Source organism: Mobula hypostoma, chromosome 9, assembly GCF_963921235.1.
Source record: "Mobula hypostoma chromosome 9, sMobHyp1.1, whole genome shotgun sequence".
In the NCBI taxonomy this organism is placed as follows: domain Eukaryota; kingdom Metazoa; phylum Chordata; class Chondrichthyes; order Myliobatiformes; family Myliobatidae; genus Mobula; species Mobula hypostoma.
In genome coordinates, this window is record NC_086105.1 from 109,658,980 (window position 1) to 109,684,194 (window position 25,215).

At 42.9% G+C, this 25,215-nt stretch overlaps 1 protein-coding gene and 1 long non-coding RNA gene across 3 annotated transcripts in view; one reads left to right on the plus strand and one right to left on the minus strand.

Annotated features, from left to right (window-relative positions):
• LOC134351940 (heparan sulfate glucosamine 3-O-sulfotransferase 3B1-like) overlaps positions 1-25,215 on the plus strand; it is a 207,988-nt gene that overhangs the window by 94,096 nt on the left and 88,677 nt on the right. The window lies entirely within an intron of this gene.
• LOC134351941 (uncharacterized) overlaps positions 20,464-25,215 on the minus strand; it is a 34,958-nt gene continuing 30,206 nt past the window's right edge. For both annotated transcript variants that reach the window (XR_010019296.1, XR_010019295.1), the window contains one exon: positions 20,464-22,306. This is a non-coding gene — a long non-coding RNA (uncharacterized LOC134351941). The remainder of the gene's footprint in view (positions 22,307-25,215) is intronic.

Consider the following 25,215-nt stretch of genomic DNA (forward strand, 5'->3'; position numbering starts at 1 on the left):
TCTTCCTCTCCCACCAGCAGCTGCTCTCTGGAGACCCATTCTCCCAGCACTAAATTCACTGTGTGGACCATAACCTTCAGTATTACCTGTCTCCTGACCAACATTCCCTTGCACTCACTGGCTGTGACACTGTTTCTGCTTGTCCCAGGCAGAGGCAGCGATGCACCAGTCAGCACCTGGAGCTAAAATAACCTGAGGTTTGTGTGCCCCTTGGGTTGTGAGGGAAGGGACTGACTCGGCAGGCAGGCAGCATCCAAACAAAGCCCAGTTCAATTTTTCATTCTTTACTGTACAGAAAATAATATTAAATGTGCAATTATATTTGGAAAAAGTATGTGATTGAAAAGGGAGACGATGTGTTTTAAAATGTACTCCATCTTCCTTGGCATTGACGAGTTGTCTTTCTTCTCCACATTGTTCTACTCCTCTCCGTTTTCAACACTGTTTCTCTTGTGGCTTCGTACTTGCTCTGTGGTCATGTGATCCCCTTTAACAAGACTCTGACATCGCTGTTGTTGTGATAAGCTTATTATGGTCCCCCTGCAACCTTTCGCTGTTTCCATCTGGCCTTTCTGGATGGCCTTTACCACCAGCGCTGTTGCCGTATGGCCTCTCTCGCTGCCTTCTCCCAGCATCTCTGTAATCAGCTTGTCTCCCTGGCTGGCCTTATGCTCCACCTCTGCTGTCACTCGACGGCACGAGCTGCCCAGGAGCCCTGTCGCTGCTGACACTTGGCTGCTGTTGCTGGTCTTCTCAGCCATCTCCTCGGTCTCCTGCCTCCCCAGTTGGCACCCACAATCATTTCAGTTGTCAGTCAGCAGCACTGCATGCCTTTCCACTCATCCTGGATCGCTGGCCAGACTCCAGCAGCATTTCTGCTGTCCCTCTGTTTATCCAAATGCCTGCCACCGGTGTCCCTGAAGGCACTCTGCTTTTGTAGCCGTATGTCCCACTCTCCACTGATAACTGGGTTTGACTCGTAAATGGCTGCAGCTTTCACTCAGCCTCAGTACGATTTTCTTCCCTTTGTCTTTGCTTTGATTCTGCTTCCCAGAGCTTAACATTTATAGTGTCCTCGTAGCTTCTCAATGGCTCCTTGCTTACACTGCCACGGATTCAGATTCATTTATTTATGATAGATATATCGAAACATACAGTAAAATTCGTTGTTTACATTAACAAACAACACAACCTGGGGACGTGTGGGGCAGCCTGCATGTTGTGCCACATGTTCCAGTGCCAACATAGCATGCCCTCCATGTTTACAAAATGACACAATCAGCAACAGCAACAACAAAACAAATGAAGAACAACAAAACAAACCCCATTCCTCCCTCCCACTCACCCAAGCCCACACACGGACAGTTCTCCAACCACAGGACAGTTTGTCTTGGGCCTCCAGCCTCCTGCAGACTTGGACTCACTGACATTGGGCCTTCGACTTTCCTAGTGGACACAGGGACCCATGCCTTGACGTCTGAACTTCTGACTGACCTTCAGACTTCCATCTTCAATGTCAACGCATGACTCGCTGATGACAATGAAAGAGGACGCTGGATGAAGGCTCTGAGCTCCAGGCCTCGAACTACGGATGCTCTGATGACCAGACCCCTGAACACTAGGCCCTGAACTCCGATCTCACCGTGTTGCGTATTGATGCACTATCAATTACTCCAAAAGACTGGAAGTAGAGTAAATATTGAAAGGCTTTTATTAACAGTAAATTGGGACCTCATCCATGATGAGTATCTGCCCCAGACTGAGGGAGGAGCAGTGGCCCAATCACCTTTATTCAGGGGTCAGTGGGAGGAGCCACAGGAGTAGTCAGTAGAGGGGTGTGTCCAGACAGGTAACCCAGTTAAAAAATCTATATATGGTTTACCACACATACCTGGAGGGTCAATATCGCTCGTGCCTCCTGCTCGCATGGAATACTGATCCTGGAACAAGCCGATAACTTCCGGAGCTCGGTCGGACACCAGCCCTTATCCTCATTCAGAATCAGGTTTATTATCACCGGTATGTGACATGAAATTTGTTAACTTAGCAGCAGCAGTTCAATGCAATACATTATCTAGCAGACAGAGAAAAAAATAATAAATAAGTAAAATAAATCATGATAATAAATAAACAAGTTAATCAATTATGTGTATTGAATAGATCATTAAAAATGTGAAAAAACAGAAATTATATTTTTAAAAAGTGAGGTAGTGTCCAGAGCTTCAAAGTCCATCTAGGAATTGGATGGCAGAGAGGAAGAAGCTGTTCGTGAATCGCTGAGTGCGTGCCTTCAGGCTTCTGTATCTCCTACCTGGTTTAATATCACTGGCAGATGTCATGAAATTTGTTACGTCTCATTGGTCTTCCTGCCTGACATTTGATCACAGACGCCCCTTGTCCCATGTCTACATCACTGGCCTTTGATTGCCTGACCTCTAACTCCCCCACATTCCTGTCCCTGAACCCTAACCTGACCCTATCGCCCCTCTCCAGTAGTACCCATCCTTGACTGTATTGCCTTGGGTGATTTTGAGAATTTATAAAAGATATTTATCTGCTTTTTAAGATTATTTTTTGTGCAATATTCCAACTTATTAATTTTTGCTCTTTTTTCTGCATCAGACACTACCCACCCTGGACATTTTCTCTCCTCCCTTTGCCATTGAGCAGAAGATGCAACAACCTGAAAGTAGGTATCACCAGGCTCAAGGACAGCTTCTACCCTACTGTTATAAGGCTACCAGATGGTTCCCTAGTATGATAAGCAACATACACAAAAGTTGCTGGTGAATGCAGCAGGCCAGGCAGCATCTCTAGGAGGAGGTACAGTCGACGTTTCGGGCCGAGACCCTTCGTCAGGACTCTAGTACGATAAGATGGACTCTTGACCTCACAATCTACCTGGACCTGCACCACACTTATTCTCTAGCTGTTAAGGGTTATTCAGCATTTTTGTTACCTTGTTTCTACCTCAGTGCACTGTGCAATGATCTGATCAGTATGAGCAGTATGTAAGACAAGCTCTTCACTGTATCTTGGTACATGTGACAATAATAAACCAATTCCAATTCCAACTCCAGTTAACAGTTTCTCAAAGGGAAAAGAAAGCTGTCAAGAATGTTAATGCACATAACCCTGTATTATTTCTACTAGGTGATATTGAAGGGATAAAGCCGAAACTTAAATTGAATAAATATCAGAAAGAATTTATAAAAATTGCATTGGCAGTAGCTAAGAAGACTATAGCAGTTACTTGGAAATCTGATTCGTATTTAAGTATGAATCGTTGGAACAATGAAATGGTTAGTTCTATTCCACTTGAAAAAATTACTTATAATTTAAGAAATAAATATGAAACATTTTTAAATATCTGGCGCCCTTATTTACAAAAGATAGGATGGCATATTTAATTGCTCCGATAAAGATCTTGGTCCCTTGGGGAAACTAACGAATAAGTATACTAAATTTATTTTGAATTCCATGGAGCATGTGGAAACCTTCCAATACCCAGGCAGTTCTTCTTTTTTTTCTTTCTTTTTTTTAGGTAGGACTATATATGGGGGGGGAGGGTTGAGGGGAGGGGGGAGGGTAGATATTATCTTTCCATGTATTCATTTTGAAAATTTAATAAAAATTATATTAAAAAAAAGAATGTTAATGCATAGAAGAACTTTGGGTAGAAGTCTATAGCTTGCTGAGGGTGATGACACTGGTGGATAGGATAGTGAAGAGTGTATTTGATGTGCTTGCCTTCATACCCGAGGCATTGAGTATTAAGAGTTGGGATGTTATATTACCTCTGTACAAAATATTGGTTAGACTTCATTTGGTGTATTGAAGACCTGGTATCAATAGAGACCGTGAAAAAGAGATTCTCTGGGGTGTTGCCTGTAATTATAAGGAGAGATCGGCAAGGCTAGGTTTATTTTCACTGGAACACAGGATGCTGGGGTGGTGGTGGGGAAGTGACCCCAAAGAGGTTTATAAAATTTGTAAGGCATAAATTGGGTAGATAGCCTTTACCCAGGGCAGGGGAGTCTGTAGCTGGACTTAAGAAGGAAAAAATTTAAAAATCTGTGAAGTATCTTTTTCACACAGATAATGCTGGGTATCTTTAGTGAGTTGCCAAAGATGGTAGAAGCAAATACAATTCCACCATTTCAGAGGCTTTTGGACAAATACTATGGGTAAGGAATAGATGGATGCAGTCTAATGAGGGGAATGGGATTAGTGTAGATGGGCATCACAGTCATCATGGACAAGGGGGGCTGGAAAGGCCAGTTTCTGTGCTCCATCATTCTATGAAGCAAAACTAATAATTCAGGCCAACATTTTGCGTGTCAGCTGTTCCTGAGAATTCATTCAACAGAAACTTAGACTTTCCTAGGTATTCAGAGATAGAATATCCACCTTCTCCAGATACTTGAGAGCAAAATCTAAGCTGGCATTGATGTGCAAAGGGAAGACTACACTGCGGAAGGTGGTGCTTTTCAAATACAATGTTAAACTTTAGCCCTTTTTAGGTGGATGCCAGCGATCCTGTGGTGCTATTCGGAAATTGAGTTGGTGATTCACTCCGGTGTCCAAAATGTGTCACTCAGAATGACGTTGGGGGAGGGAACTAAACAGAGATTCAGTCATTATTTGTAGGATCTTGCTATGTAAAAGTTGATATCCTATGTTACAATATAGGACAAACGGGATTCATTTCATTCTCTTTCAAACACACTGGGACAACCCGAATTCGTTAAACACCCTACAGGAATAGCTGAGCAATTTTATCAACTACATCTATAAGAATGCACATACATCAAAGTTGCTGGTGAACACAGCAGGCCAGGCAGCATCTCTAGGAAGAGGTATAATCGACGATTCAGGCCAAGACCCTCTGTCAGGCTGTCCCGACGGTGTTGATATCCTATGTTACAATATAGGACAAATGGGATTCATTTCATTCTCTTTCAAACACACTGGGACAACCCGAATTCATTAAACACCCTACAGGAATAGCTGAGCAATTTTATCAACTACATCTATAAGAATGCACATACATCAAAGTTGCTGGTGAACACAGCAGGCCAGGCAGCATCTCTAAGAAGAGGTACAATCGACGATTCAGGCCGAGACCCTCTGTCAGGCCGTCCCGACGGAGGGTCTCAGCCTGAAACATCGACTGTACCTCTTCCTAGAGATGCTGCCTCGCCTGCTGTGTTCACCAGCAACTTTGATGTGTGTTGCTTGAATTTCCAGCATCTGCAGAATTCCTCGTGTTTGCATCTATAAGAATGCAATCTTTTCTGTTCTTTCTTAGGATTGGCAACATTATTTTTTGATATATACTAAGTAATTTTGCAATAGATAACTTTCTTATCAGAGGTACAGAGCTTTGTACTTCAGAAGGTTTTTTTTTAAGCATGCTGATTGGTGGGAAATGGTAATATTTAGCCTCTCCTGCAAAGAATCAAAGAATGTGAAGGAATGTTCTCTCAGTAACCATTCTGTTTTCCATACAATCCATGTTGCGGAAACAGTATTCCAATGGTTTTGTTCTGAAAGAACACAGTGTGTTCAGTGATGTTATTAGCAATGGAATTTCAAAACAAGTTGTAATTGGTTTCATAGCAGCTGTCTCTTTTATCAGAGCCTTGTTCAGTCTTCAAAGGGTATCATCTGTTCTCAGTAGTAAGCTTACAAACATATTTTCCACATAACTCGCTAGTGTGCTACTTAAGGTGGTGGAAATATTACAGAGCTCTTTAGATGGCAATAATCCTGGCAGCTCACATGGAAGTCTCACTTAAAGATCCCCTCTTACAGTTAAGGCTAGCTATTATCTCACAAGCCCCAGGGCTGTCAGTACTTAATGCAGTGCAGACTCGAGGTTACCAACTTTTCGCATGGTCTATAGGGTCTGGCCTGACACTGAAGTGATAGTCCTTTAAAATCAATGAGAATTAATCTTTAATTTAATGAGATTTTTCTGGGATTAAAAAGTTAATGAAGAATGCCTGGTCTTCATTGGAAGACCTACTGGAAATTTGTCAAAGGGGGCATATTAATAATTAAAGGCAGCAATTTAGAAGATGATATTTTCAATCTGATGAAAATGTGCCACATTATTATAATTACCCAGAGGCTAACAGGAAACAGTGGACATAATTGAGTTTGTGGGAAGTAGTAGTGATATGGGGGGAGGGGGTTGGCAGTGGGAGGATGGGGAGGTGCTGGGGGCAGCTTGAGGCACTGGGAATATCTCCCTTAAACTCTATCCCTCTCATCATATAATGCTCTTGTTCAGAACTTTGAAATAATGATAGCAGATGGTATCGTGTGATAACTTCACACTGTTCTCAACAGAACACTTATATGACTATAATGAGCAGGTTTGAATTTAAAAAGAACTGATGTTTCCTGTTGATGATTGACTGACTTAATAAAAAACAATTCCCAGGGAAAGGATTCTGCTGCTAAATTCGGGAACATTTTTAGCACATCCATGTGTTGAAAGCAGCTTTAAATCCCATCCTAGGAAGAGCAGCATGCTGAAAATCTATCGTGATATTGCACTATTTGTGACTTTCATATATAATGAAATGCTTAACAAAAATTAAAACTTATACTCTGAAACACCTACGCAAGAGATTCTGCAGATGCTGAAAATCCAGAGTACGCACCCAAAATGCCGGAGAAACTCAGCAGGTCAGGCAGCTTCTGTGGAGACGAAGTAAAGAGCTGAAGTTTCAGGCTGAGGCTGTTGTAAGAGAGTCAGCCCGAAACTTTGCCTTTTTATTTCCCGTCCATAGATGCTGCCTTAAGTCCCGAGTTTCTCCAGCATTTTGTGTGTTACTCTACAACTTATACTATAGTATCTAACCATTTAACATGAGCACAGTTATTACTAGCTTCATGTATTAAAGGCTGGAAAAGCTTCTAATGAGCATGTTTTGCCAAATTGCCTGGTTGATTGGTTTGTTATTGTAATATCTATCGAGATCCAGTGAAAACCTTTTGTTCTGCGTGCTATCCAGACAGAACATACCATACATAATTACACTGAGGTAGTAAAAGGATAACTAGTATTCAGGATATAGTGTTGCAGTTACAGAGAAAGTGCAGTGCAGGTAAACAGAGCGCAAGGAATGCATTGAGGTAGATCTGCAGATCAATATCTCGCCTTTTAGTGTACAAGGCTGTTCCAAAGTCTGATAACGGAGGGAAGGAAGCTGACCTTGAGTCTGGTGGTTCATGCTCTCAGGCCTTTTGTATCTTCCACAGAATGAGAGAGGGGAGTAAAGAGAGTGACTGGATTGGGAATGTTTATAGTTGATTGCTATTAATGGGATCTACTTACTCTAAAACAGGAAACCTTGTCCCTAACTCCAATATCAATGGAGTGAGAATTATTTGATCCTTGAAGAGCTGTTTATTGAATACATAGAAACATAGAAAATAGGTGCAAGAGTAGGCCATTCGGCCCTTCGAGCCTGCACCGCCATTCAGTATGATCATGGCTGATCATCCAACTCAGAACCCCGTGCCTGCCTTCTCTCCATACCCCCTGATCCCTTTAGCCACAAGGGCCATATCTAACTCCCTCTTAAATATAGCCAATGAACTGGCCTCAACTGTTTCCTGTGGCAGAGAATTCCACAGATTCACCACTCTCTGTGTGAAGAAGTTTTTCCTCATCTCAGTCCTAAAAGGCTTCCCATTTAAAACTGTGACCCCTCGTACTGGACTTCCCCAACATCGGGAACAATCTTCCTGCATCTAGCTTGTCCAATCCCTTTAGGATTTTTACCCCCCAATCTTCTAAATTCCAGCAGGTATAAGCCTAGTCTATCCAGTCTTTCATCATATGAAAGTCTTGCCATCCCAGGCATCAATCTGGTGAACCTTCTTCGTATTCCCTCTATGGCAAGAATGTCTTTCCTCAGATTAGGGGACCAAAACTGCACACAACACTCCAGGTGTGGTCTCACCAAGGCCTTGTACAACCGCAGTAGTACCTCCCTGCTCCTGTACTCGAATCCTCTTGCTATGAATGCCAGCATACCATTCGCCTTTTTCACCGCCTGCTGTACCTGCATGCCCACTTTCAATGACTGGTGTATAATGACACCCAGGTCTCGTTGCACCTCCCCTTTTCCTAATCGGCCACCATTCAGATAATAACCTGTTTTCCTGCATTTACAAAGAGTGGCCATTGCTACTTCCTTATACCCTGCATTTTCTCCCATCATAAAGTGAAAATGCAGTTAAGATCTACACAACCTAAAGTATTCCGCATGAGTGGTCTTCTCATTTTCACAGTGGGAGGCATTAAGGGTCAATGATCAGAAATATTAACCATGTTTCTTCACAGATACTGTCTCACCATCGAAGTGTTCTCAGCACTTTCTGTTTTCAAACTTTGGTCGATTCAGCTTCACAGTGCCACAGTCCTTTGGAGTTCTGATCACTTCTTTACACATGATATCGCGATGAATTGGATGATAGAATTGATGGCTTTGTGGCCAAGTTTGCGGATGGTACAAAGATTGGTGGCGGGGCAGGTAGTGTCGAGGAAGAAGGCAGTTTGCGAACTGACTGAGACAGACTTGGAGAATGGGCAAAGAAGTGGCAGATGGAATATAGTGTTGGGAAATGTTTGGGCATATACTTTGGCTTAAGGAATAAAGGCGTAGACTGTTTTCTAAACAGGAAGAATATTTAGAAATCAGAGGTGCAAAGTCATCATAGAAACATAGAAAACCTACAGAACAATACAGGCCCTTCAGCCCACAAAGCTGTGCAGAACATGTCCTTACCTTAGAAATTACCTAATGTTACCCATAGCCCTCTATTTTTCTGAGCTCCATGTACTTGTCCAGGAGTCTCTTAAAAGACCCTATTGTATCTGCCTCCACCATTGTTGCCGGCAGCCCATTCCATGCACTTACCACTCTGTGTAAAAGACTTACCCCTGACATCTCCTCTGTACCTACTTCCAAGCACCTTAAAACAGTGCCCTCTCTTGCTAGCCATTTCAGCCTTGGGAAAAAGCCTCTGACTATCGACATGATCAATGCCTCTCATAATCTTATACACCTCTATCAGGTCATCTCTCATCCTCCGTCACTCCAAGGAAAAAAGGCCGAGTTCACTCAACCTATTCTCTTAAGGCATGCTCCTTGTGAATCTCCTCTGCACCATTTCTATGGTTTCCACATCCTTCCTGTAGTGAGGTGACCAGAAATGAGCACAGTACTCCAAGTGAGGTCTGACCAGCTGCAACATTACCTCTCTAAACTCAATCCCGCGATTGATGAAGGCCAGTGCATCGAATGCTTTCTTAACCACAGAGTCAACCTGCGCAGCAGCTTTGAGTGTCCTATGGTCTTGGACCCCAAGATCCCTCTGATCCTCCACACTGCCAAGAGCCTTACCTTTAATGCTATATTCTGCCATCATATTTGACCTGCTAAAATGAACTACCTCACACTCATCTGGGTTGAACTCCATCTGCCACTTCTCAGCCCAGTTTTGTATCCTCTCAATGTCCCGCTGTAACCTCAGACAGCCCTCCACACTATCCACAACAGCTCCAACCTTAGTATCATCAGCAAATTTACTAACCCATCCCTCCACTTCCTCATCCAGGTCATTTGTAAAAATCGCAAAGAGTAGGGGTCCCAGAAGAGATCCCTGAGGCACACCACTGGTGACCGACCTCCATGCAGAATGTGACCCATCTACAACCACTCTTTGCCTTCTGTGGGCAAGCCAGTTCTGGATCCACAAAGCAATGTCCCCCTGGATCCCATGACTCCTTACATTCTTAATAAACCTTGCATGGGGTACCTTGTCAAATGCCTTGCTGAAATCCATATACACTACATCTACTGCTCTTCCTTCATCAATGTGTTTAGTCACATCCTCAAAAAATTCAATCAGGCTCGTAAGGCATGACCTGCCCTTCACAAAGCCACGCTGACTATTCCTAATCATATTATGTCTCTCCAAATGTTGATAAATCCTGCCTCTCAGGATCTTCTCCATCAACTTACCAACCACTGAAGTAAGACTCACTGGTCTATAATTTCCTGGGCTATCTCTACTCCCTTTCTTGAATAATGGAACAACCTCCTCAACCCTCCAATCTTCCGGAACCTCTCCGTCCCCATTGATGATGCAAAGATCATTGCCAGAGGCTCAATAATCTCCTCCCTCATCTCCCACCATAGCCCAGGGAACATCTCGTCTGGTCCCTGTGACTTATCCAACTTGATGCTTTCCAAAAGCTCCAGCACATCCTCTTTCTTAATATCTACATGCTGAAGTTTTTCAGTCCCCTGTAAGTCATCCCTACGATTGCCAAGCTCCTTTTCCATAGTGGATACTGAAGCAAAGTACTCATTAAGTACCTTTGCTGTCTCCTCCGGTTCCACACACACTTTCACACTGTCACACTTGATTGGTCCTATTCTCTCACATCTTATCCTCTTGCTCTTCACATACTTGTAGAATGCCTTGGAGTTTTCCTTAATCCTGTCTGCCAAGGCCTTCTCACGGCCCCTTCTGGCCCTCCTAATTTCTTTCTTAGCTCCTTCCTGCTAGCCTTACAATCTTCTAGATCTCTATCATTACCTAGTTTTTTGAACCTTTCATGAGCTCTTCTTTTCTTCTTGAATAGAGTTACCACAGCCTTTGCACACCACGGTTCCTGTACTCTACCATCCTTTCCCTATCTCACTGGAATGTACATATGCAGATCTCCACGCAAATATCCTCTGAACATTTGCCACATTTCTTCCGTACATTTCTCTGAAAACATCTGTTCTCAATTTATGCTTCCAAGTTCTTGCCTGATAGCCTTATATTTCCCCTCACTCCAATTGAACTCTTTCCTAACTTGTCTGTTCCTATCCCTCTCCAGTCCCTCTAAAGGAGATAGAATTGTGATCACCATCTCCAAAATGCTCTCCCACTGAGAGATCTGACACCTGACCAGATTAATTTCCCAATACGAGATCAAGTACAGCCTCTTGTCTTGTAGGCTTATCTACATATTGTGTCAAGAAACCTTCTTGAACACACTTAACAAACTCCACCCCATCTAAACCCCTTGCTCTAGGGACATGCCAGTTGATATTTGGGAAATTAAAACCTCCCACCACAACAACCCTGTAATTATTACGTCTTTCCAGAATCTGTCTCCCTATCTGCTCCTTGATGTCCCTGTTACTATTGGGTGGTCTTTAAAAAACACCCATCATGCAACATTTCCTCAGGTTAACTTGCAGGTTTGAATTGGTAGTAAGGAAGACAAATGCAATGTTAGCATTCATTTTGAGAGGACTAGAATATAAAGGCAAGGATGTAATGTTGATGCGTTATAAGGCATTGGTCAGAGTGCACTTGAAGTATTGAGAGCAAAATTGGGCCCCTTATTTAAGAAAGGGTGTGTTGCATCGGAGAGAGTCCAGAGGAGGTTCGTGAGGATGATTCTGGGAATGAAAGTGTTAACATATGAGGAATCTTTGATGGCTCTGGGCCAGATGGATGTGGGGGGGGTGGGGTAGGGAGTTCTCATTAAAGGGCCTAAGTCGAGTGGGCACGGAGAGGATATTTCCTATAATGGGGGGGGTGTAGATCCAGAGTGCACAGTTTCAGGATAAGGGGAACATCCCAGTAGAAGAGAGCTGAGGAGGAACTTCTTTAGCCAGAGGCTGGTGAATTTGGCACAGACAGTGGTGCAGGCCAAGTCATTGGGTATATTTAAAGTGGAGGTCGATAGATTCTTGATTAGTAAGGGCATCAAAGGTTACAGGGAGAAGGCAGGAGAATAGGGTTGAGAGGCATAATAAATCAGATGGTGGAGCAGACTTGATGTACTGAATGGCCTCATTCTGCTCTTATGACTTATGGTCTTAGAAGTCAATCATCCTGGTGCATCTTTAAATGTGCTGCCTTTACGCCAACCACTTTCTCTTGATAATTGCAACCTGGGATCGTGAGACATTTGTGCGATTCAGGGTTGTGCAGCTTTATAGAGCAACCTTGGCTCTGCACCTGTGCCTAATCCGTGCAGAGTATACTTCTCTCTTAGCATTCATTTCAAATGGATAATCATCAGTCATCTTGCTTGCACAGCCCAGTTTTTCTTTCAACTGATGCCAACGGAGGATAAATTTGGCCTGGGTCATTTTGTACACCTAATTCAGTGTCAACCAAAGTTCAGAATTTATTTCATGTTATTGCCAAATATGCTTGTAATTATCAGAACGGAGGGAAAGTGCGGCGTTAGAAAGGGAGCTAGGGTTTACAGTTTCCAGTACAGATCTCAGATGAGTCCTTGGTGAGTGGCATGGAGATAGGTAGAAAGGAGTCATCGGTGTTGTGGAGAAAGAACAGAAACGTTGTTCCTGCAAACTGTTGGTCTGCTTGACAGTCTTCTGTGTGGAAGAAAGTTTTATATTGTGTGTGTTCTCTGTGTTTGTTGTGAGTGAGAGGCAATGGTACGTTAACATCAGATAGGCGTTGTGGCCTCGAAATGAACTCTTGATATTGGTTCCAGCACAACATGACCGATAGAGAATGAAGGTGTCATGACACAACCTACATGTGGGCTCAGGCCAGTGTGGTTCACAACCGCAGAACAGTAGGATGAGGTGGGAGTGGAATTCTTTCCGGTTCTGTCGTAAGGCAGTGTTTAAATGCAAAGTGATGTACATTTAGTCAACTACATTCTGCACCGTGAGGAAGTTTACTATCCCAGAGAAGTTGCACACCACCTGTTTTGGAGCCTGCGACTATGTAAAGTGAAATGCAGTCATTCCCTTGTGATAAGAAATTTCCCTCAGACAATAGTGGGTAGAAAATTACAGGAAACTGTAAATATCTCCAGCCCTGGGCTTCTCTCACCAGAGTTTGTTGCCACAGTCATATCTCTGGGCATTGCCAGTGCAAGTCTGGCCCTGCTTTAAGATAATACCTGTTAAGATTTCTATCAGGAAAGTTGTTCTAAAGTTTAGGTCTTTTAGAAATTGTTTGTCTCTGATTCAGCCCGTTGAATTACTTACATGGACATAGAGTCATAGAGAGATGTAGCAGCGGACAGGCCCTTCTGTCCATAAATCATAGCAGCTAGATTATAGTAGCTGGATATCTACACCTGAATGACAAGGGACACCCCTTTGATGACAACAATGTGCACAGGGAGGACAGGTGATTTGAAAGAGGGGTTAAAGAAGCCATTTTTGTCAAACTGGAAAACCCACCCCCAAACAGAGGGGGTGGGGTGCGGCACCATCTATCAGCTACTTGCAACACAGTCCTAACATCTCTACCCCAGCGTCTCCACAACAGTTCATACCTCCATTCCTGAAAAGATAAGACTAATGACCCTCTCATTACCTCTACGACTCTTAATGACCCTCATGTGATTGCTATACCTTTAAACAACTCACAGAGTTTATAAACTGGAAAACCACCCAGCGTGGATCAGAACTGAAGAGGTCTCTTGGATGAGTGGTGAAATGTCTTCTAGACAACACAGAAAGTCCAGTTGACTTGATTTACTTCTGCTTGATATTGGTGTCCACAACTGCTTGTAGCAAAAAATTCAACAAATTCACCACTCTCTGGCTAGAGAAATTCCTCCTCATTTCTGTTCTAAAAGGACTCCCCTCTATTCTGAAGCTGTGTCCTCTGGTGTTAGACTCTCCACCATAGGAAACATCCTCTCCACATCCACTCTGTCAAGGCCTTTCGCCATTGGATAGGTTTCAATAAGGTCACCCTTCATTCTTCTGAATTCCAGTGAATACAGGCCCAGAGCCATAAAACACTTTTCATATGACAAGCCTTTCAATCCTGGAATTATTTTCGTGAACCTCTTTTGAACTCTCTCCAGTTTCAGCACATCCTTTCTGAGATAAGGGGCCAAAAACTGCTCACAATACTCCAAATGAGGCCTCACAAGTGCTTTATAAAGTCTCAACATTACATCCTTGCATTTATATTCTAGGCCTCTTGAAATGAATGCTATCATCGCATTTGCCTTCCTCACCATAGACTCAACGTGCAAGTTAACCTTTAGGAATCCTGTGCCTCAGTTTTTTGTATTTTCTCTCCATTTAGAAAATAGTCAACACTTTCATTTCTTCTAACAAAATGCATGACCATACACTTCACAACACTGTATTCTATCTGCCATTTCTTTGCTCATTCTCCTAATCTGTCCAAGTCCTTCTGTATCCTCTCTACTTCCTCCAAACTACCTCCACCTATCTTCATATCCTCTACAAACTTTGCAACAAAGGCATCAATTCCATTATCCAAATCATTGACATATAACATAAGAAGAATTGGTTCCAACACAGGTCCCGTGGAACACCTCTAGTCACTAGCAGCCAGCCAGAAAAGGCTCTGTTTATTTCCATTCTTTCCCTCCTGCCAATCAGCCACTGCCTTATCCATGCCAGAATCTTTCCTGTAATACCATAGACTTGTAAATTGTTAAGCAGCCTCACGTGCGGCACCTTGTCAAGGGCCTTCTGAAAATCCAAGTATACAACATCAAATTCTTTGTCTATCCTGCTTGTTATTTCTTCAAAGAATTACCACATATTTGTCAGGCAAGATTTTCCCTGAGAAAGCCATGCTGACTACAGCCTGTTTTATCATGTGCCTCCAAGTACCCTCAAACCACATCCTTAACAAATGACTCCAATGTCTTCCCACCCACCCACTGAGGTCAGACTAACTGGCCTTTAAATTCCTTTCTTCTGCCTCTCTCATTTTTTGAAGAGTGGAGTGACATTTGCAATTTAAAAGTCTTCCGGAACCATTCCAGAATCTAGTGATTCTTGAAAGATGATTACTAATGCCTCCACAACCTCTTCAGCCACCTCTTTCAGAATCCTCGGGTGTACACCATCTGATCCACGTGACTTATCTACCTTCAGACCTTTCAGTTTCCCAAGAAACTTCTCTCTGGTAATGGTAATTTCACACATTTCATGACCCCGTCACCTGGAACTTCCACCATATTGCTAGTGTCTTCCACAGTGAAGATTGATGCAAAATACTTATTCAGTTCGTCCACCATTTCCTCCCTAGCATTGTTTTCCAGCAGTCCGATATCCACTTTTGCCTCTCTTTTACACTTTATGTATCTGAACAACCTTTTGGTATCCTCTTTAATATTATTGGCTAGTTTACTTTCATATTCCATCTTTACCTTCTTAATGACTTTTTTGTTGCCTTCTGTTGGTTTTTAAAAGCTTCCATTCGGTTCGTCCACAGAGTATAATTGCCTGTAATCCAATCCAATTAGTACTTAGAAGTTACAGATATATAATTAATGTCAATTGAGTCATAAAACAGTTAAGTTAGACATTTAAAAAGTTTGGACGCTGAGGAATTCTGTAGCACTGTTATGAATTAAGATTGTAGCTTGTGTAGAGGCAAAGTAATATAATGCTCCATTTATTTCAGTATTGTTTTCAATGGTGAGATTCCTATCAGTAGAGTCTACAACAATCACAGTATAAGCAGAAGTGGCAGCACACCACTGCAAGAGTTTGCATTCACACTTCTAGGTGCTGCTGGCAGACAATAAATCACTGATACTAGTCACTCCTGTCACCTTGGGTCTATCCATGGACATCTGTCTTCATTGCAATTGTTGGGCTGTGTTGAAGATCCAAACATGTATTCCAATTAGGGCTTAAAAGGCAGGTTTGTCACTTAGGAGATCATGTTAAGAAAACCTTTCTGTAGTAAAAGACTTTGTTATATAAATATGATTGAAAAGTACTTACCTTGGGCAATCTTACACAATTATTTAAAATATAAAAAATAAACCCAAATTTAAGAATTTAATGCCCACATTACACAACAGATTATTTGGAGACCAAAATACGGGTTATTCATGACAAATAATGAAGGGGACTGTTACTAAATTGAATTTAAGAGAAATTTGGATAGGTAAATGGAATGGAGGGGTATGGAGGGCTATGGTCTGGGTGCAGGTCAGGGGGATGGGGCAGAATGATAGTTTGGCGTGGACTAGACGTTGAGGGGCCTCTTTCAGTGCTGTAATGTTCTTTGACTCTATGACTGTAATATTTTCTTAGTTTTTGCTAAAGCATCTAAAGCAGGTCACTCTTGTTTATTGTCAGGAAACATAGAGGAGGCTTGACCCAAATGCAGAGCAGTGGAGACAATTAAGCAGTAAAGCGGTAATTGTAATAATGAACCGGAAAATAATAATTAGTCACAACGGGCCACAAACCAAGAGAGAACAAATACTTGACAAGACAAGGCAACAAGATAATTGAAGGCTAAAAGTAACTGGTTGAGGCTGCCTGTTTCTTGAGAAGATGAGAGCTGGGTTTAAATAGGCTGCAGGTGACGAGCTGAAAATGAGCGGCAGGTGATTCCTGTTAGCTGGGTAGAGACTGACAGGTGCTTGCCTGTGCAGGCTTGGCAGGACCACCTCTCCTCCAGCTGGCACCCAAAGGACCAAGACGATCCAGATGGGTCCACTAGGAATCCTCTGAGCAGGGACCTAAGATGAAGCTGGACAGCACACAAGACCTGTCCTCCAGGTTGTACCCTTACTTGTTGATGTGAATCCATCAAGCAGCAAACTGTGTACACCGGACCACCTTCTCCATCCTAGGTTCTGGAGGTGCAGCCTCAGGTGGGTTGAGTGGTCCTTGGACAAGGGCTTTCAGGCAGTACTTGTTGAAGTTAGGGGTGATCCTGAGGGGTGATGGCAGGAGGAGTTGGAAAATCACTGGATTGAGGCAATGAGTAATCTTGAAGGGACAAATGAACTGGGGGGAGATCTTGCAAGAGCAGGGATACTGTCCCCAGGCCAGAATAGTCTGGCTTGGTGCCTCTGGTGTTTGGCAGCTAAGATGGCTTTCCATACCCTCTTCCAAGGATGCCAGCAATGGCAAACCAGGGCCTGAATAATGGGACCTCCACCACTGGCTCCTCCCTGGGGAACAAAGAGGATTGGTGGCCATGAAGCACCTCAAAGGGTAACATACCCATGGCAAAGGAGATGTGTAAATGGTGGAACAGCTTGGCCCAGAGCAGGTAGGTCTTCTATGTGGAAGGTTTAGAGTCCGCGAAGCATTGCAGAGAGTTCTCCACTTGCTGATTAACTATCTTCTCCACTTGCTGATCTGCCCATTGATCTACAGATGATAGCCAGAGGACAAACTCACTGAGGTGTGGAGGAGGGAAGAGAAGGCTGACTAGAAGCAGGAGATGAATTTGTGGGCCCCAGTCTGACACAATATCCTGAGGGGAAACCATAGAGGCGAACTACAAATTGGGGATCCAGGACCACCGTCTTGGTGGCTGACGTAAGTTTGGTGAGAACTGGTCCACCACTGTCATGATCACTGAGGACCCACTGGAAGATGGCAGTGTGATGACATACATGGTGATGTGGGCCCACAGGCATCGAGGGACTGGTCGAGTCTGCAACAGCCCAGAAGGCCGCCGGTTGGAAGAGTTTGACTGAGCAAATTGAGGCCAGGCAGTGACAAACTAACATACATCTGCAGTCATAGTGGATCACCAGAAACAATATTGCAGAAAATCCAGAGGCTGTCATGAGAGAGAGGTGAAGAGTGGACTAACTGGAGTGCCTCAGAGTGCACGGCCATACATGTGGTTGTCAGGGATGTCTGCTGCTGTAGACTCATGGCGGATCTGGTTCTCAAGGTCCCAGGTGATTCAACCAAAGATTTGGGAGGATGGAATGTTGGGCTGAGGATTGATCGCCCTTTCAGCTGGGTCAGACTGTCTTGACAGGGTGTCCTCTTCAGTGTTCTTTGAGCTGGGTCAGAATGACATGGTGAAGATGAATAGCACAAAGAAGAGGGCCCAGCAAGCCGGACATGGGTTGATTTGGGGGTCTGTTGTATGGATTTGAGGTTCTGGTGGTCAGTTCAGATCAGGAAGGGCTTGGTATTTCCCATCAGTCAATATCTCCATCCCTCCAAATTCATTTTAATGGTGAGTGGCTCCCTGTCTCTTACTCCAGAATGGTGCTGTGTAGAGTTGAACTTGTGCGAGAAAGCAGTACAGTGGTGTGTCTTCCTACCTGGTCCTCACTGGGAGATGGTGGCCCCAGTACCCATGTCAGATGCATCCACCTCTAACACAAAACGTCCGGAAAGGGTTCAGATGGTGGAGAATGGAAGTGGTGATGAAGCACCTCTTGAGCTCCTCGAAAGCGTGGTCCACAGCAGCAAACTAATTTATCCATGAGGTAGGTGACTTGGTGAGGGAGGTGAGGGGACCTGTGATTTAGCTGTAGTTTTTGAAGAAATGGGGTAGAAGTTGGAGTACTCTAAGAGGCATTATAGCTGTTTAGGGGAACGCAGTCAGAGCCATTCAATGACAGCGCACGCTTTTTCTGGGTCCATGGTTATGACCTGGGGTGAGAGGACGTAACCCAGGAAGGAAATGACTGGGGTGTCAAACTGGTATTTCTTTAACTAGCTGTACCGTTGGTTTTCGAGGAGACCCTGAAGGACTGAATGGACATGACTGACATGGTCTTGGGGGTCTTTGGAGAAGATGAGGATGTCGTAGACAAACACATACTTGTGTAGCATGTCTCAGAGCATTTCACTAATGAAGGCTTAGAACACGGCTGAACTGTTGGGCAGTCCAAATGGCATCACCAAGTATTTGTAGAGGTCAGTGAGTGTTACAAATACAGCCTTACATTCATCCCCCAGCAGATTCAGATCAGGTTGTGCATGCTCTATAGATCCAGATTGGTAAAGACCTGGGCCCTGCAGGATGTTTCAAAGGTTTTGAAAGGGAGAGGATAGCGGTTGTTAATGGTGGTTTTGTTGGGTCCACCTTAGTTGATGTCAAGATGGAGACCCTCATCTTTTTTTTGGTCAGAGAAGAATCTTGCACCGGCAGAGTCTGGGACAATTGAATTAAGCCATGTGGTCATGTTTTGGCGATGCAGTCATTCATGGCTTGGTTCTCAGGAGCAGAAAGGGAGAACCTGAGGAGGGCTGGTGCCCAGGAGGAGGTTGATAGGGCAGTTGTGTGGTCTGTAACGTGGCAGGGTGCTGGCTTCCCTCTTATTGAAGGCGACACTAAGGTCATGGTACTCCTGTGAGACTTTGGTGAGGTCAGGGTTTTCCTACTTCTCCACGGATTTACGTGGTGAAATCAACTGAGGTTGATGGCAAGTGGGTCCCCAGCTCAGCAGTGGACCGGATGGCCAGGCAAAGTAAGAGCTTGAGTAGTGAGCCAGTGGTAACCCAGGATGAGAGGAGGTTTGAGTGAGTCGATCAGGAAGAATTGGATGGATTTGTGGTGCCCTCTGATGCTCATGTGTATGCTCTGACCCATCCCAGACCCCAAGGGATGTCCATCAATGGCTGTGATGCAGAATGGGTGAGAGATAGGCTCGGAGGGAATCCAACCTGCACACTCTCAATCCAGCCCAGAAAGCTGCCTGCTGCACTGGAGTCCACCAGAGCCTCCTGTGTGCATAGAGCCTCTGGTCTGTGGAGGGGGACAGGGTGAGTGAGTTGGGCTATGGTGCTGGAACGAAGGGCTGAGAAGAGCTTACCAGGTAGAAGGTTCCTCACTTCTACCTGATGGTGCTGTTTTGTGGTATGCAGGGGGCATTTGATGTGTTGTTGATTGGCTGCTTTGCAGTAAGCGCTCAAAGTTTTTCGACACCAATTCCCGTGCTCTTGGGTGGCTAAAGGAGCCCTCCCGGACTGCATGGGTTCTGGAAGCATTGATAATGAGGGCTCTGCAGCCTGGAAACAGTACCGCGTCCTGGCTGATCACATAGAGGGCCATTCCGTAAGAGGCGTGTCAATATGGACGGCCAGAGTGATGAGACTTTTGAGGTCATTGGGCATTTGCCAGGTTGACAGCTCATCTTTTAAGTGCTCCGAGAGGCCATGATGATAATGGACCAGCAGCTCTTCTGCATTCCAGCTATTCTCCACTGACAGGGTTTGAATTCCACGGTGTAATCCAGCACCGTGTGTGAGCCTTGACACAGCGAAGTAGCTGATCCTCTGCCTCCCTGATGGTCAAAAACCCAGCGCATCTCAGCAGTGAAATCTTCACCCGTTGCTAATGGTTGTCTTATTGTCCTAGTTAGCGATGGCCTAGGTCAGAGCTTGCCCAGTTAGGAGAGAGACGAGGAAGGCAATCTTGGCTCAGTCTGTGGAATACAGAGACAGCTGGTGCTCGAAATGTAAGATACATTGGGACAGGAAGTTGTGACATTGGGTTGGGGATTCATTGAAACATACAGGATCTGGAATCTGAGGGTCAGATGGAGGAGGGTGACAGGCGCCAGGATCCTCTATCGAGACAGAGAGTTGGTTGAGAGTGGTGTGCAGACGGTCGATAGTTCCCTGCTGCTTCTAGATCGTGCAAACGTGTCCATGGATGACTTCCTTTAGGTGAGCATCCTCAGCAGGGTCATGGTTGGTTCGCTCACCCGGTCTAAAAATGTAGAGGAGGCTTGACCCAAACACAAGGCAGCTGAGACAGTGAAGTGGTGAGCGATAATTTTAAGAATAAATTACAAAATTACAAGCCACAAGGAGTCCACAAAACAACAGATTCTTAACATGCAAGATAACAGGGTGACTAAACTCTAGGAGCACGTGATTGAGGTTCTCTGGTATGATGAGTGAACAAGGTCTGTGGATGAATACTGGGTTTAAATAGGCTGCAGGTGATTGGTTGGAAACGACTGGCAGGTGATCCCTGTGAGCTGGGTGGAGACTGGGAGGAACCTGTCTGTACAGCCTGACATACTGTATATACTAAATGACCTGGTTCAAAATATTGTTCCCTCCACTTCAGTTGAATGATATGCAACATATTTCCCACATACAGTATTTGGTATAAAGATTTTGAACTAGCTTCTCTGTGTAGAACCCAACATATGTAGGTAATTGCTATTTTACTAACAGTCTAATGAGATTCTTGATTAAGTTCTATAACTTGTAAATTAGAAAGTACGTGACATGATGTAAACCATCAGAAACAAGTCATTCATTTGACCAGAGTGGTTTTGATTTTTGCCTGGGGCGTCACTCTGTTGCTTTACTATAAATATTCATGGTGTGATTTTGTTCTCTTTCATAAAAGGGCATCCCAAGGCACTAATTGAGAATATCAGGAGGAAGGGGCTAGCCAGGGAAAGAATATGTCCCGTTAAGTTTTCCCTTTTGATTTCCAGTGGGGAGCATGAGTTGTGAACAAGGTCTAAATTAACTATTTCTCATTAGTGTTTACCATGGAGAAGGGCCTAAGAGAAAGTGAGTTCAGGAAGGATACGTGAATAATCTGCAGCAGCCTAATGCTAAGAAAGAGGAGTTCGTATATGCTGTGGGATGCATCAAGGTTAATAAATCCCTAAGGCTGGGTAAGATCTATGGGTTGTTAGAGGAAGCAAGTGATGAGATAGCCTAATGGATCTTGCATCTTCTTGAGCCATTGGTGAGGTCCCAGAGGATTGGAGCATAGCTAATATTGTTCTTTTGTTTAAGCAGAGCAGCAGGAAAAAGCCAGGTAACTACAAGTTTGTTGTCTTACATCAGTTATAGGGACATTAGTGGAGAAAATCCTAAAGAATAGGAGTTACATACATTTCTACGTGTAGGATATGTAAAACAAGAGATTTAAGATGAAAGGAAGAATTTTTTTAACATTTTTGAGAGGAAGGTTTTTTTTACACAAGGAGTGGCTGATATCTGGATATAACTGCCAGAGAAAGTAATTAGATACAATCACTATGTTTAAGAGCATTTTAGACTGCTATTTTAATAGGCCAGGCAACGGGATTAGTGTAAATAAACAAAAAGTCCAACATTGATGTGGTGGGATGAAGGGCCCATTTCTGTCTGTACAGCTCTATGACTTTATAAATTGAATAAAAGTTCCTCTGAAGTTCAATGCTATTTATCAGCGCTTCATTGGTTTGCTGACATCAGCCTAATTTTCCACTCTGTTCGTAGTATTGCAAGCATAAAGAATACTTATTTACCACATAATACAATTCTGTAGAATAGAAAAAATTAATTTTCATGGTCTTTTAATAATTTCAAATACTTTCAACTCTTTACAGACTATTAATAGCAAGGCTTCAAGCTGAATGCAAATCCGTAAGCCACTTATTATCCTGTTTGTTTGATCATTGAAATTTCTTTTAGTTGATTTCTTCTTGTAGTGCTTGGCTCTTTTGATGTCCTTGATCTGTTTGAGGCCACAGATGATGTTGGGATGCCTTACAGAAAGATAAAACAAAATGAATAAGATGCTCTCTAACTTAACAATGTAAAAGCATGTCTCTATTCAGGCAAACTACTACTTTATCCAAATATTCCCTGTATTCAACATAGCTAGCGTTTGAACTGAAACCGTCAAAATCATTGATTTTGTCAGCCGTGTACAGAAATTTTTCTTCTAATGAAGAACAATGCCTTCTTTTCTCTGATTAATGAATGACTAATTAATGATGATGTGGGAATGTGTAGGTTTAATTTCTGTGTTTTTTGCTTCTTTTCTTGAGGGTTGGCTGTTAATTTATTTTTTTCAGCTTGATTTTGTCTGTTTGAAATTTCTGCTTTCAGCTAATCACTCCACTCCCAAACTGTCTGAGATATATAGCAATCCCTTCGTGCAGATGCTGATGAGTCTCTGAATTTCTTTACTCCAGAAGATTGTAGAGACCACATCGCTGGGGAGATAAGTCTTTGTAAAGACAGGGTAATTGAGGGCTATGTGGTGCTGGCACAGAGAAGGAATAGGTAGACCTTCATCATTTTGAATGGCTGTCAGGCTTGAGGGTATGAGAGTTAGAGTTAGAAATACATCGGCAGGTGTTGGATACCATGTTGCATTCCAGTCTCAGTTTAAGAGATTACGTGCACAGAGGAGAGTGGGGAGGAGGGCAGGGACAGGAACACAGTGAGGATGTAAAATCATGCTGTCAAAAAACCAAAAACGTGCTTTTACTGTTGTATATCCAAACTGAAAGGGATAGTTTTCAAAAACATCACAGGGCAGTACAATTTGTTTGGCTATGTCTTTCTGACCGTGAGTTGAATAGCTCATCTGCTATCATGAGTACTTATCTACGATGTCGTTCTTTGCCCTATTCAGTGAAATGCAGTGTTATGATAGGTGCCAACATCCTTCACTTTCTGTTCACGATCAATAGGTTCTCCTTTTCAAGAGGTGAATTTACAATCTATTCTGGGCTTGATTTATAGAAAGTAGTGAACAGAACTGACAAAGTGCAGTACTGTGAGAGATGCTACCTTTCCACATAGGTTAAATTAGGACTCAGTGGGCTTGATTAACCGACAGCACTTTTCAAAGAATTAGCAGTGAGTTAGTTTGGTCCACCTCACCTTCACCCCTTCATCAAAATTTCAAAACGTTCCTCCAATTACAAATTTGTGTAACTGATTCTTTCGATTTGAAACAACAGCTCTGACTCTTTAAGAAGTAATTTAGTAACCGTAAACCATATTGTCCAGATTGGAACATTACAGTTATGAATAGTGATTGGATAGGCCTGGTTTGTTTTCCCCAGAGTGAGAGAGGCTGAAGCATGACTTAATTGAGGTATGTAAAATTTATAAGAATAATAGATAGGATGGAAAGCAAAAATCATTTTCTGATGTGAGAGCATCAAAGGTAAGAGGGCATAGGTTTAAGGTGGGGGGAAGATTGTGTAGCATGATCTAAGGAGCATGCTTTACACACAGATGGTGATTGGAGTCTGAATTGAATAGTCTTAAAGGGTGGTGGAAGAGAGAAGACTCACAACAATTAAGGAGCATTTAGACAAATACTCAACTCACCAGGGCAGAATGTACAGACCAACCATGGGTAAAAGGAATTAGTTTAGGTTGATACAACAACATCGTTGCCATAGTGGGCTGAGTGGCCTGTTTCTGTACAGTTCATCATAAAATTTTATAGTTTAAGAGTTTTAATGTTCATTGACACAGCTAAGAAGTTTGCTTAAAGAGTAAAGATTAACAGTACGTGTTCTACTGAAATAAAGTGTTGTGAGTTTTTTTTCTTCCTAGAAGTGAGATGAGTATAAATTTGAGAATATGAATTTAACCTCTTATGAATATGATTGCTTTGTCAGTATTTTCTTTCCAAACATTTTTTTGTGCAATGGAATAAAATATTGTGTGTTTTGGAGTAAAGGACTTTGAGCTCAATGATGTTCCGTTCCCAGAACCTGTAGTCTTACAATAACAAGTACTAATGCGACCTACAGGAAAAATAAAGGTTTAAGGTTTCACAACTGTTGCTTTTACTCTTTACTATGTGAAGAATAAGGGATGGCATTGATAGGTTTTGCTGAGAATCAACAGATTTGTTGATATATGTGACTCTTGTCTTTCACAAGACTCCAACCCATTTGTCTTCAGGAAACTTTGAAAGAAATAGTTGTACTTCTGTAGCATTTGTTATAATCTCAGATTGTCCCAAGGTGCTTTCCAGCCAATTAAGGTGGTTTTGATGTATGCTCACTGTTGAAACATGGGGAGCCAACTCATACACAACAAGCTCCCCCATACACAAATGTGATTGAAATCAGACAGTTGTCTTATTGACATTGATTGAGGGCTACATAATGGCTAGGACACCAGGGATAACATTCCTGCTCTTCATAAAAGTACAGCTTGGGATATTTTAACTCCATGTGAAGGAGCTGAAGATTTAATGGATCACACTAAAAAAAACAAAGTAAGTTGTAAAACTTATTCTATGAGTGCTTTGTAAAAAAAAAATGATACTTCAATTACTCGAACTCTGTCACTGTGCTGCTGTTTGGGGCAAAATTTGCTTGTGTTGAATAAAAGCCAAGAAGAACATGTGTGAAACATTTACAGAACTATGCAGAATGTTATTTTTGGAAAGGGAGGCACACATTTTGAAAATTTAAATTCAATGTCATGAATGTAAGAAACCTCGTTATCCTCTGAGTGGAACAGACAGGAAAGTCTCAGATGCTTTTATGATCTCACAAGGTCTGCTTGTTTTTCACTAGGGTGGACATTAATAGGCCACCCAATCCTCCAAAAGAAAATGATTTAGAAATTCAGTCTTGAGGTGCAAATGTTTTGAACTATATGCTGGAATTTGATCTAAAACCTAATTGTGAAT